This window comes from Equus asinus, chromosome 15, assembly GCF_041296235.1.
Source record: "Equus asinus isolate D_3611 breed Donkey chromosome 15, EquAss-T2T_v2, whole genome shotgun sequence".
In the NCBI taxonomy this organism is placed as follows: Eukaryota; Metazoa; Chordata; class Mammalia; order Perissodactyla; family Equidae; genus Equus; species Equus asinus.
In genome coordinates, this window is record NC_091804.1 from 38718724 (window position 1) to 38732392 (window position 13669).

At 46.5% G+C, this 13669-nt stretch overlaps 1 long non-coding RNA gene and 3 other non-coding genes across 4 annotated transcripts; all 4 read left to right on the forward strand.

Moving 5' to 3' along the window:
* Nucleotides 1-117: 117 nt before the first annotated feature.
* On the forward strand, nt 118-4543 carry LOC106825788 (uncharacterized). The gene is made up of 5 exons (XR_001396744.2): nt 118-489; nt 822-938; nt 2232-2296; nt 2669-2756; nt 4347-4543. It is a non-coding gene; the product is annotated as an uncharacterized lncRNA (long non-coding RNA).
* LOC123277492 (small nucleolar SNORD12/SNORD106) lies at nt 665-755 on the forward strand. Its single transcript, XR_006514443.1, has one exon. It is a non-coding gene; the product is annotated as a small nucleolar SNORD12/SNORD106 (small nucleolar RNA).
* LOC123277493 (small nucleolar SNORD12/SNORD106) lies at nt 2065-2155 on the forward strand. The gene has a single exon (XR_006514444.1). It is a non-coding gene; the product is annotated as a small nucleolar SNORD12/SNORD106 (small nucleolar RNA).
* LOC123277491 (small nucleolar SNORD12/SNORD106) lies at nt 2440-2531 on the forward strand. The gene has a single exon (XR_006514442.1). It is a non-coding gene; the product is annotated as a small nucleolar SNORD12/SNORD106 (small nucleolar RNA).
* Nucleotides 4544-13669: the final 9126 nt, after the last annotated feature.

Genomic DNA, 13669 nt, shown 5'->3' on the forward strand with positions numbered 1-13669 from the left:
GGCCGACCGGTGGGCGTCGCTTCAGCGCCCCCCGGCGGCGGGGCCCGCGGGCGCAGGCGGGCGCGGCTGAGGGGAGGGGCCTGCGGGGGCCGAGTTAACAGCACCCGAGGCCTTCGCGGACGTCAGCCATCTCCAAAGGAGGGGGAAGCCGGCGGGCGGCTTGGTGTGTGTGAAGCGCGACATGGCGGCGAGGCCGACGAGCCCGGCTGGCCCCGTGCGTACGGGAAAGGGGCAGGCTAGAGCTTCCTTGACGACCATTAGGTACCTTCGGAGACTACATTTCCCAGATGGCCCCGCGCGGCGCGGGGCTGATGGGGAAGCGCCGAGGGCCCAGTGCGCAGACGCGAGAGCCCCCTCTGGTTATATAAGGGAGGGCCGCCACGCTTATAGTCCTTTTTCGTTTGCGGCACCTTACTTGGTAGTCTTCAGCTGGTGCTTCCTAGTCCGACGGCGTCCTACCCTGGGAACCCGGGTTGACTGCTGTGTGTGGTGAGTGGAGACCCCGCTGTTTTCGCTTCGAGATCTCTGTTCCTCCTTTTCCCTCTGCCATCGCCCTTGCCGGTGGCTGCCTGTGCTCTCAGCGTAAATAGGCCGTAGGGCGGTGGGGGAGGTCAGTTACAGCTGGAACAACCCTCGCCATATGTACGGACCCGACGAGTCCTTGGCTGGTGTAAAGGATGACTTCACTTTTTTCCCCATCAGATCGACAGTGTTGATGTCGTTGAACACTTGCCAGTTAGTTCTGATGCACCAGCCTTACAAGGCCCGGCTATGTTCTTTCGACCGTGGAAAGATGGCGATCTATGCCCTTTCTTTGTTAGTTCGCAGGTTAGCGTGGTCAGAGGGTGCGGAATGGATCTTGGAGGAGGGGGTCGCTGCTGGGCCTCGATGAGAACGCCGTGTAGACATCTACAGCCTTCAGTCTCCTGATCTCTGGGGTAAGCATGTGTCTCCTGGGCTGTTGTAGGAAACGTGTGCTCTGAGGAGCCTCTGAGTTCGCTAGGCGAATTTGGGAATAAATTGGCTAATGGTAGCTAATTTCTGTTAAGCATCTTTCAGGTGCTGGGTGTTCTTTAAGGTTTTCTGGATGCTTCATTTTATTATAATTCTCAAAAATGGACCTAAATGTTATTGGTGAAGAAACAGGCTTAAGAGAAAGAATTCTCCAAGATGGAGTTGTCTTTCTAAAGTGAATAGGTGTTGTTATTTGTTTTTGCACCTAGGGGTCTAGGTGTTAAAGACTTAGGAGTCTTTTTAATACTCTGTTAATACGTGGTTTAATACCTCTAGAAGCACACCTCGGGTTGCTGTTCCTTAATGTGTTCTTGATAAACAGCTTTCTTGTGCCCTTAAATTTCCAAGTGGATGGATAATGTGGCTTTTTCCCCCCTTTTCTCCCCAGAGCCCCCTGGTACATAGTTGTGTGTTTTTAGTTGTGGGTCCTAGTTGTGGCACCTGAGACACCGCTTTGGCATGGCCTGATGAGCGGTGCCATGTCCCCGCCCAGGATTCGAACTGGCAAAACCCTGGCCCGCTGCAGCAGAGCGCTCGAACTTAACCACTCGGCCACGTGGCCGGCCCCTAATGGGGCATTTTCTAAAGGAAAGCCAAATGTGTGTTTCTGTTGACTTAGCCACTCAAACTGATTACCAACTGCCTAGCATTTAATTAAATTCGCTTGAGTCCGGGAATGACGCCTTATGGCGGGCAGACTTGAGGGACACATTTTTTTGTAAACTTTGTGTCCCAGAGTGTTCCTTTTAGTCAGGTTTTTAGTGATGACCTCTCACATTAAAATGTAACATCCTGACACTTGGTCACAACCCTGCAGTCACGTCTCCCATTAGAAAAAGCTGACCATTTCCCCACAGCTCTTGCCCGTCACTCTGGCTTCTATCACGTACCCTCAGAAGGCAGGGATGTTTTTCTTAGATGGTAGTTTCATATTTCTAACAATAGGACACAGAAGTGCTCAAGTATTGAAAGATTCTGCTCGTATGAAAGTGGACCACCAAAATCTTAGTCCTGATTCAGAGCTCTTTGTGTAGAGGTCAAGAGCTTCCTACTGGCATATATGATGACTGAACTTTTTTCCCCGACAGATCGACCATGTTGATCTAACTTCTCTAAGCCAGTTTCTGTCTGATATGCCAGCTTGAGCAGCTCCTCTGTCCGCTACTCTCTTGGGCATCTAGCTGATCAGAGCTCACATTTCGGTGTTTTCATCTCAGGTTTGCTGTTGGCAGAAAGCACACTTGGAATGGGCCAGGATGAATCTGGGAGTGGGAAAGGATTGGTAAGTGACGTCCACATGTCTCCTAAGTGCCCATGCCCACGTGGCTGAGTAGACAGGAGCTGGAGAACGGAGGAGGTAGTAACTGCTTTTCTCTGAAAAGATGGGCATACCCACCTTGTGTTCTACTTTCTAATTCCAATTTGGCCACTGCAGGTGATGACATAACTTTTTTCCCCATCAGATCGACCCTGTTGATCTCACTGAACTATTAGCCAGTTTTGTCTGATGCATTGGCCCCAGTGATAATTTCTGTCCTCATTTTCTGCTTGCCACTAGCAGACTGCTTTCTCTCTCAGGTTTTTTGGTGGGATTGGGTTTTACCCCCCAGCGTTCAAGTCATTCATCTTGGCTTCATCTGTTAACTTCCTGCAGGTCAGGAGCCATGTGTGCCACAGGGCAGGAAGAAGGTTGACTGCAGCCTGATCTTCCTCTCGACTTGATTCAGTATGTCCTGTAACAGGTGAGGTAAATGGTATTACCCAAGTGTCAGTCCCCTAATAAAATGATTATTAAATGTGCCCAGAATAGGGGCCACCTAGGATGTAGTGGTTAAAATTCGCATGCTCCATTTTGGCAGCCCGGGGTTCACAGGTTCAGATCATGGGCACAGACATAACTGCTCTAGTCATGCTGTGGTGGCGTCCCACATAGAAAACAGAGGAGGATGGGAACGGATGTTAGCTCAGGGCCAATCTTCCTCAGGAAAAAAGAGCAGCCCCCAGGATAGGTGTTCGCCCACTTGTGAATAACCCCCAAGGCGGGTATATAAAACAGGAGGGGAGAATTAAGTCCTTAGCAGGACTGTTGAGCTATTGGTACTGTTAGATCTTGCAAGGAAGGAAAAATAAAGTTAATTTCTGCTTTGGCAGGTGTATTACAAGATAAGGAAATCTAGTCATTTTCCAATTGGGATTCAAATGGATTGTAATTTTTGAAAGATTGAGTTCCTAGCTATTGGCTGGAGGCCACCGTCACTTCCGTGCTGCCTGGGCTGCCTCACTATGGCAGCTTGCTTCATCAAAGTCAGCAAGTCAAGGAGATAGGCTATTTAAGCCTACGTTTCCTGCCCCCATCTTTTAAAATGGAAACTAACAGCCCCTTTCTGTATCCTTTGGGTACTAGGCAGTGTGCACCTCCATGGCTGATGGTTAGTGACTGGAACTTATTTCCCCAGATAGCCTTGCTGATTAAGGGAACCATTTAAGGCAGACCTGTCTGATTGAATCAGGCAGGCCTTGGTTGTATGCCTTTAAGCTGTACAGCCCTCAATTCTGTTAACTTAGTGGCTGCTTTTGCCGAAATGGTCCCTGAGTTACACTGTTCCCTGCCATGCCTAGTATCCTTAATTGATGGAGGGGGAAATGAGCAACACCAGTCAGCTTTCCTCCAGCCCTTGAGTATAGGGTGGGTGATTGCTATAATAGATGTGCTTCCTAATTCCCCAATTTATGAAAAAATCTCAAACATGCAGAAGAGTTGGAATTAATGTCAATGATTGCTTGTTACTTTAAATTTAAAGTTTTTTCTTTGTCTGTTTATAAATGCATAGTTTTTGCTGTTTGAAAGTAAGTTGTTTGTTTTATAATCCTTAATCCCCAGATTGTTCATTTGAATTTCTCTAAATTAATCTAGAAATTAGACTGTTCTCCAAACTGATCCTTGATAATAATGTTACTAGTTCCCTAATATCTGTTTACCCACTCTGTATTCACATGTCCCATTTGTCCCTAAAGTGTCTCTTGTGTATGCATTCCTTTGTATCATGTCCCTCTAGAGTCAACTAAAAACCTTTTGGTGTGGTTGTTGATTTGTCTCTACCTGTATTTCCTGTGATAGAAAGGGTTTAGATTGAGAATGAAAAGTTTGACATCAGGTACAACACAGGCTTCAAGGAGGGGCCGAAGAGACAGGTTGACTCCTGAGACGGGAAGTCTCCGTGGTCTGGTACTTGATTATGCACCTGAAGTCTTAACCAGTTGCTTCCACATCCCAAACAAGTAGCCCTTTACATCAGAATGAAGTACTGATTGTAATCTGTCTGTCTTTTAAGGTGTTTCTCAACTGGAGTTGGAATACAAGGACTCTTGAAAAAGATTGACCCTGTGTTTACCTGAGAAAGGTGGTTGAATCTGTCCACAAGGTTATTGTGTAACTTGAGAACTGTCTACAAAGTTGAAAACTGCCCCTTTTGAAGAATCAAGGATTATTATTAAACTTTTTTTTATTAAAGATTGGTACCTGAGCTAACATCTGTCATCAGTCTTTTTCTTCTCCCTGTAGCACCCCTACACACAGTTGGTAGGTTCTTCTGGCTCTGTTATGTGACATTCCCCCCCAGCATGGCTCAGTGAGTGGTGCTAGGTCCGCATCTAGGATCCGAGCCAGCAAAACCCTGCGCCACCAAAGCAGAGCACTCAAACTTAACCCCACAGCCACGGGGGGCTCCTAAACTTTTTAAATTACTAAAGTTTCTGTTTTTTTTCCTTTGAGGAAGATTAGCCCTGAGCTAACTGTTGCCATTCCTCCTCTTTTTGCTGAGGAAGACTGGCCCTGAGCTAACATCCATGCCCATCTTCCTCCGCTTTGTATGTGGGACGCCTGCCACAGCGTAGCTTGCCACGCGGTGCCGTGTCCACACCCGGGATCACGGAGAAGCGGAACGTGCGAACTTAACTGCTGCACCAACGCTCAGCTCCTCAATTATTAAAATTTCTAACTTTGTAGCCTTCCTTTCTGGAGAAAGAAGAAAAAATCTTTAAATCAAAGTCCTGTTGTATTTGGTCATTGGAAATAAAGAAGCAGCGAGAATGGTTCTCTAAACCAAGTGTCTATAGAGGTCAGCAGGGGTAAAGAATAGGTGGAGGGCAGATCTCACACTTGTACATTTATGCAGGCGTTTAATGTTTAACGATGGAAAATCCCAGACAGGTTTAATGCCTCATGGTCAGTTTGGTTTCATTTAACTCCTGTCCCCCTTCCCCACCACAGAGTTTTGAGGTATGTTGTCTGAGAGTCTTAACTTGAGAAAGTTGGGGTTCCAGTGTTCTGCATCCTCCCGCCCCAACTGGCCGTTTGTATTGTGCATTCTAAAATGGCTCCTGGTATTGACGTGATCCTTCGTCTTGAGTGTGCTGGGCCTAGTGCTTCCTGTGAATAGAAAGCTGCAGAAGAGAGGCTGTCACTCCTGAGATGGGTTATAACATGTCTGCCTTGCTAGTTCCCATCCAGTGTTTCCCCATTCCTTGGCCTGCTCGCTTTGATGAAGCAAGCTTCTGTGTTGATGTCCACAGCAAGAAACAGTGGCCTCCAGCTGACAGTGTGCAGGGAACTGAGTTCTGCCCCAACTTGAGTTTGTAAGCAGATACTTCCCCAGTCAATCCTTGGGGACTAGAATCCTTCCTGAGACCTTGATGTCTGAGACCTTGAGATGCCCCACCTAAACCATGCCTGGATTCCCAATTTACAGAAAAGGAGATTAAATATCTTTCAAGGCACTAAGTTTGGGGGATAATTCACCCAACAGTAAATACAGAGCTCCATAATCAAACACCCTCTCTGTAATGGGCTTGACCTCTTGCACGTCATGAACTGCATCAGCCAACTCACTTCCTCAGCTCCTTGTCAGGACATTCAATGCTCTATGTGTGGCCCCAACCTACATTTCCAGGTTTGTCTTGTGTTTCCCTTCTTGCACTCAACTTGAACTTAACATTTCCAAGACTGATCTCTCGCCACCAAGGCTGCACCTCCCACAATCATTTTTATCCCCAGTGTTGGCAACACTGTCAGTATAGTTGCTCAGGCCAACAATTTTGGAGTTTGACATTTTGCTCTCTCATTCCCCTTGTGAAGCCATCAGCAAATCCTATTGGTTCTCCCTTCAAGATTCATCTGAAATTCACCCATCTTGCTACCTCCTGATCCAAGCCACCACCACCCAAGCTTTGATAACTGGTCTACTTCCACCATTGCCTGCTATAGTCTATTCTTATGCACCCAGAGGGATCTTGAAAACCAAAGATCAAGCCCCTGTCCTGATCAAAACTCTCCAAGGTCTCCAGACCTCATGCAGGGTAAAAGCCAGAGTCAATATCCTGCACCTCCTCTCCCTTACAGTCTGACCTCGTCTCCCTGCTCTTAACTTAAAAAGCCAATTAGCCTCTTATTTTATCCTCAAAACAAGTTTATTCAGGAATAGCCAAAAGAAACTTGGGATGTGCATGCTATGGTGAACCATAGGCAAATTCAGAAAACAAAGGTGAGCTGCTGTTATAGAGAAGAAGGGGGAGTAGGGAGGCGCTGTTCTAAAGGAAAGTCCATTGGGGGAAAGTAACAGTTCAGGGAGGCATCTGCATCTCTGGCTGGGCTGTGTCTAGGTGGGGAGAGAAATCTCCCTTCAGTAAAGTAGTTGTACTTCCTGTTGAAGATGTAGGCTTCCATCTCTTTTCCTCTTTGGTGTAGTGGACCATGTATGATAGGGCATGAGAGCTCCCCCTATAGGTCTTCCTGACTCTGATTTAGTTAAGGTTTCTTCTTTTTTTTTTTTTTGAGGAAGATTAGCCCTGAGCTAACATCTGCTGCCAATCCTCCTCTTTTTGCTGAGGAAGACTGGCCCTGAGCTAACATCCATGCCCATCCTCCTCTACTTTTTATATGTGGAACGCCTGCCACAGCATGGCTTGCCAAGCGATGCCATGTCTGCACCCAGGATCCCAACCGGTGAACCCCAGGATGCCAAAATGGAACGTGCACACTTAACTGCTGTGCCACCGGGCAGCCCCTCTTTTATTAATTTCCACACTTCTCTTTCAATCTTTCAGCCTCCTGACTCCTCCTCCATCACTTTAGGATCACTCTTACCTCAGGATCCTTGCACTTGCTGTTCCCTCTGCCTGGAATGACCAGCCCTAGGCACTCTAGATCTTTGCATGGTTTCCTTCCTTGTCTTTTAGGTGTTTACTCAAATGTCCCCTTCTCTGGGGACCTATCTAGAATAATCTTCCCTGCCACTTTCTATTCCCTTACCTTGTATTTTTCTTTGTATTACTGATCACTGCCTAATAAATAGTGCCTATGCATATATAGTACGTATGCATTGTATGTGTAGTAATATAGCATATTCGTTTATGGTGTGTCTCCCCCTCATTAATCCAGGACTCCACGTAGGTAGCATCTCTGCCTCCTTTGTGGCCCCTCCGCAGCTCGTGGCACAGTGCATATCGCATGTGGTAGGCCACTCAATCAATATTTGTTAAGTGAAAGAGTGAATCAGACGCCTGCCTTGTGTCTGGACTCTGCTAAGTCACTTGATGTGCACACTGCATTACTCACCAGACAGCCCTGTGAGGACAGAACCGGCATGATTCTTATCCCAATTGCACAGATGAGGAATTAGGGCTCAAAGAGCCACGGTTCCCCAGCTCTACATGAGAGCAAGCATTTGGGAAGCTCTTTCTGTGTTCCAAGCAGAGTTATAAGTGTTCCTTTACTCCTCAAGATTCTGCCCTGTTGGACTCCAAAGCCCCTCCTTTTCTCTCTCCAACTCACTGCCTTCTACTAGAACAAGGAGTGTTTTCTGTTCTTTATGTCCCCTGTGGTTTCTAGACCTATTCCTTGCACATAGTAGATGCTCCATAAGGCGAAAATGACTAAATGATTCTTCGAATCATCGTTCACAAGCTGGCAGCCCAAACACCCATTTTGGGGCCCACAGAATGTTTCTTAAAGAAAGAATGGGAGCCAGCCCTGTGGCCGAGTGGTTAAGTTTGTGTGCTCCACTTCGGCGGCCCAGGGCTTCGCTGGTTTGGATCCTGGGCACGGATCTAGTACCACTCATCAAGCCATGCTGAGGTGGCGTCCCACATAGCAGAGCCAGAAGGACATACAACTGGAATATACAACTGTGTACTAGGGGGTTTTGGGGAGAAGAAGAAGAAGAAAAAAAAAGATTGGCAACAGATGTTAGCTCAAGTGCCAATCTTTAAAAAAAAAGAAAGGAAGAAAGAATGTATTCACATAATTCATCCCATAAATATTTATCGAGTACCTACCATGTACCAGGCCCTGTTCTAGGTGCTGAAGATATGACAGTAAAAAAAAAAAAAATTATTGCCCACATGGGAGATGATTGCTAGTGGAGGGAAAAACAATAATAAATAATAGTATGCTATTTAATTGTAAATGCAATGGAGAAAACTAAAGGGGGTGGAAGGCATAGATGTGGACGTGTAAAGGTGAACATTTGAGTATGGAGCGGAAAGAGATCAGGGAGTGAGTGGTGTGAATATCAGCAGGATGGAATGCTCCAGGCCAGTGGAGGCAAAAACATGCCAGTTGGATGTTGTGTTTGGAGAGTTGAAAGGATGCCAGTGTGGCTTCTCATGGAAAACTGGAAGATCTGGCCATAGTGGACCCGTTTTCCTGCCTGGTTATAATTGGCTGTGACTGAATAATGCCCATCACTTTGGGCAGGTACTGGGCTTTCCAGATCCCACGGTCTCCACCATTCCACTTCCCTCTTTACATCCCTGCCCCTGTAGTAGTGATAATAGTAAGAATAGCCAACATTTATTGAACAACAGTTCTTTCCATGTAATAAAACATTATTCTTCCAACAATCCTCTGAGACAGGTTGCATTCTTAACTTCATTTGACAGTTGAAGGAACAGTCTCCGGGGTGAAATGACTTGCCTAAGGTCAACACAGCTCGTAAGTGGCAGAGCCAGGACTTGAACCCTGTCAGTGTGGCTCTTGGGGCTGGCCCTGGGCACAGTGGTTGAGTGCTCACGTTCTGCTTCTCAGCAGCCCAGGATTCGCCGGTTCGGATCCCGGGTGCAGACATGGCACTGCTTGGCACACCATGCTGTGGTAGGCGTCCCACATATAAAGTAGAGGAAGATGGGCACGGATGTTAGCTCAGGGCCAGTCTTCCTCAGCAAAAAGAGGAGGATTGGCAGTAGTTAGCTCAGGGCTAATCTTCTTCTTCAAAAAAATCTGGTTCTTGAGTTTGTAACCCTTGGCTTAATTGCAACCAATTACTTAAATACAGTCTAAGGATACAGGGAGGAGTCAATCTCTGGCTCTTAAAAGTTCAAATGCTTTTGTGGGACTTCCTTGTTGGCGACACACCTCTGAGGTCAGAAGTGGCCCCAAATGCCTACAGCCAGGGGCCAGAGAAGCTCCCTAGAGAGCGTCCACTCACCTCAAGTCTCTTGGCTTTGCTGTCACTGCTTCCCTGAGCTCCAGGGGCAACGGTGGGCCTTAAATGTTCAAACTCTTTGCATCCTGTCTCCCTACCTTCAGTCCCACCAAACGTTTGATCCTTCAGTCTCATCCTACTTCTTTGTCCTCTTAGCTGGGGGATCTTGGGCAAATTACTTCACCTCTTTAAGCCTCAGTTTCCTCATCTGTGAAATGCGGTTTGTAATAATTCCTACTTTAGAGAGTTGTAAGGTTCAATAAAATTATGTCTGTAAAGTGCTTAGCCCAGGGTCTGGCACATAGTAGGGACAATTGTTAGTGACTAAAGAAATCTTCCTGCCACTTTGAGGTAGGATAAAGTCTGTGTTGGAGAAATAGAAGAAGAAGAAGAAATGTGTTCATGGAGTACTTACCATGTGCAATATTGCATTAATTATTTATCTCCTTTAATCTATAGCCCAACCCTGTTCCTTTTTGTTTTTTTTAGGAAGATTAGCCCTGAGCTAACATCTGCCAATCCTCCTCTTTTTTCCGAGGAAGACCGGCCTTGAGCTAACATCTGTGCCCATCTTCCTCTGCTTGATACGTAGGACGCCTACCACAGCATGGGTTGCCACGTGGTGCCATGTCCGCACCCAGGATCCGAACCGGTGAACCCTGGGCCGCCGAAGAGGAACATGTGCTCTTAACCACTGCGCCACCGGGCCAGCCTCCCAACCCTGTTCCTTACTATCCTATTTTATAGATAGGAAAACTGAGGCTCAGAAAGGTTTAGTGACTTACTTGAGGTCACACACCTTGGAAGCGACAGCTGGGATTTGAACTCCATCCTGGGCCCCTAATTTCTATGCTCTGCTGCCTTGCAAAGGCTTTGGCTTCAGACCATGAATGAAATCACAGGCATTCCCAACAGGCTGTGGAGAAAGACAAGGGATTCACAGACCATCTTCCAGAATTCCAGCTGGGAGGTGATGTTGTCGCCCCTGCACCTCGCTCCTTGTTGGCTGGGAGCAGAGCAATTTCACAAATGCTTCTGAGCCTGTGATTAGTCCTAGCTCCCGGCAGACAGCTTGTGACTTCTACCTGCTCTTAGCTCTAGATTGCCCATCTATAAAATGGCCATAACAACATTACCTTCCTCTTGGGATCCGGTGAGGATCAAACGAGATATGTCAAAATGCTTAGTGTAGCACTTGGCACAGAGTAAGTGTTGAATTAGGAATAGCTGTTCTGGCCACCCGCTGCTGCTGCCTGGAGCAGCTGGGATGATCACCTCCCCCCCACCCCCCACTGGCCTCACTGCCCCCCCCAGCCTCCTGCACCTCAGAATAAATGAGACAGGCATCTTGGTGGGCTAGGTGGGGCCCTAGGTGACACAAGTCTGCACATAAAGGAAGCCACACCCGCCTGAAGTCCGCCACACATCCTGTAACATAGAGCAAGTCAGCAGCCCGTCCACGCCTGCTGGAAACCACTCGGTTTGCAGCGGGACCACAAACTGAGCATACAGTTCCAGAACCAATCAGCCAGCTGATCACGCATCCTGGGGTCCCATCCCCAGCTGCTGCATCCACTTCCTTTTAAAGTCCCATAAAAAATCCCCTTCAACCCAGCTCAAAGCTGTCTCTCTGCTTTCCGACACAGCACAGGCTCTCTGCGGCCTCTCCCTTTCCTTTACCTAAGTCTTGCTTACTAAAACTGTTTTGTACTTTATTCTGTGGCTCTCGCTTGAATTCTTTCCTGAGGGGGCCCAAGGACCCACTTCCTCCGGCCTGGGGCCCCAGGTGGGGTACCCCGCCCGGCGACACAAAGAGTAGAAAATGTCCGACTTATCCGAGAGCAGCATCCTACCAAAATCCCAGTGATAACAGAACGATACAAGGGTGAGAAGCAGCTTCCTGTCCTGGATAAAACCAAGTTCCTTGTGCCTGATCACATCAACAGGAGTGAGCTCATCAAGATAATTAGAAGGCGCTTACAGCTCAACGCTAATCAAGTCTTCTTCCTGGTAGTGAATGGACACAGCATGGTGCGCGTGTCCACACCCACTTCTGAAGTGTATGAAAGTGACAAGGATGAAGATGGATTCCGGTATATGATATGTGCCTCTCAGGAGACATTTGAGATGAAATTGTCAGAGTAAGACTAGACAAATGCGTCTGTTCTAGAATTTTTTAAACCCTTACCAAGGAAAAACAAAGGGATGTTAGCAACTGAGAGCGATCAGTTCATCTAATGACAGAGCATCAAAACAGCAAAACCAGGAGTTCTAGGAAGTTGCTTTTGTACTTAAAGCAGAAAAACTGAGCTCCAAATGAGCACATTCCGCTTTGGAAAACTATTATTATTTTACTTAGGCTGTCTTGTTTTCAAATTTAGAAGTTTAAAAATAAAATACTTTGCATTCTGAGTTGCCAATAAAATAGACCTTCAAGTTATTTTAATGTTCTTTCCCCAATAGGAACTAGCAATTTGAGCATTCAGAGACATTGTCTCCTCTCTAGGTTCGCAGAACCTGCTGACTTTTTATGGAAGGGTTTCTACTCAACTAGAGAAATCTCTGCAAGAGGATCTGCAAGCATAAGTTGTCAAGCACAGGGCCCTCAAAATGCCTTTGCCATAATAGTTGGCAAAAATCGGGGTAAATGGGGGTGTATGAGAAAACTCTGAACTCTATCTGAGGTTCCCGATTCCTGATAAGCGTACCCCACGTTGATGCTCTTGCACTAAGTTCTTCTTTGATTTGTTCTCTAGCTAGATACACCCAGAAAAGCACCGCTGCTTAGTAGGAAGCTTGAATAATTTATAATTTTGGTCTGGTTTCTCAAAAGGCCCAGGGAAAAAAAGAATGACATTTCTTCTGTTTTGGTTATCGCTTAAGAGCTCATACTAGAGCCTGCTTGAGTAAATAAAAAGCAGCGGTATCAGTTTCATTCTTAAGGACACTATAGAATTCTGAAACTGAAAGCCTTGACATTCAGATGCACTTCCTCTCCCTGTTAGCTTAAAGCTGCAGATGACCCATGTTTTATGTTAAGTGTGTGATGAAAACGTATTATTAAAAAGTTACCACATCTTTAAGAGTGTTTCAGTTGTCACTATTAGGTCGAGCAACCATCAGAATTCCCCACTAAGAGTGTGTCAGTTGTGAAGAAAACATAGCAAGAGGAGACATATGCTGTTCCAGATGTTAACGGCAAGAATGAAACATTTCCAAGTCCAACTAGACTAAATGGACAATGCTTCCTACTACTTGCATGGGGTTCACATTTCCTGTTTTCGTGGGCATATCACGGACCACTTAGAGTCTACATGCAGCAGGTCACGATTTGCCTTTGTGTATTTAGATGTGTGGAATAGCTGTATCTGTTAGTGGAAGTTATTGTCGGTAATGGAGGGGAAAAGCAATATTACTGCATCTGGGCCCTCAGCCCCCAACCTCCCATCAACCACTCTTCCCGCTGCATGCCTCTGTCCACGTGGCTAACTTTTAATATGTATGTGTTTACATTATGTAAATTCTTAATCAGCCTGTCTTGTTTCAACTGTACATATCATTATATCGGACATTCTTGTAACTACTGTGTGACCAATAAGATTCCTGTAAGAAATTCTGCTTTATAAAAAAACAAAAATACCATGCTGGGGAGGGGGCTTCCATCCCACATTAGTGGGTAATCACTCTATTTATAGCATCTTTAAAGCAAGTACATTTTTAACGAACTAAGATGAATAAAGGCACAACTAAAAACTGTCAAAAAAAAAAAAGGAATATTCTTCATCTGACTGGTGGTCTAGTGGTTAAGATTCAGCACTCTCACTGCCAAGGCCTGGGTTCGTTTCCCAGTCAGGGAACCACACCACCCGTCTGTGGGGTGTCACACTGTGGCAGCTGCGTGTTGCTGTGATGCTGGAAGCTATGCTACCTGTAATTCAAATACCAGCGGGGTCCCCCATGGCAGACAGGTTTCAGCAGAGCTTCCAGACTAGACAGACTAGGAAGAAGGATCTGGCCACCCACTTCCAAAAAAATTGGCCATGAAAACCCTAGGAATAGCAGCAGAGCATTGTCTGATACAGCGCCAGAAGGTGGCGAGGGGATGGTGGAAAAAGAATGGGCCTGCTGCACACAGGGTCACTAGGAGTCAGAGTCGACTTGACAGGACACTAGCA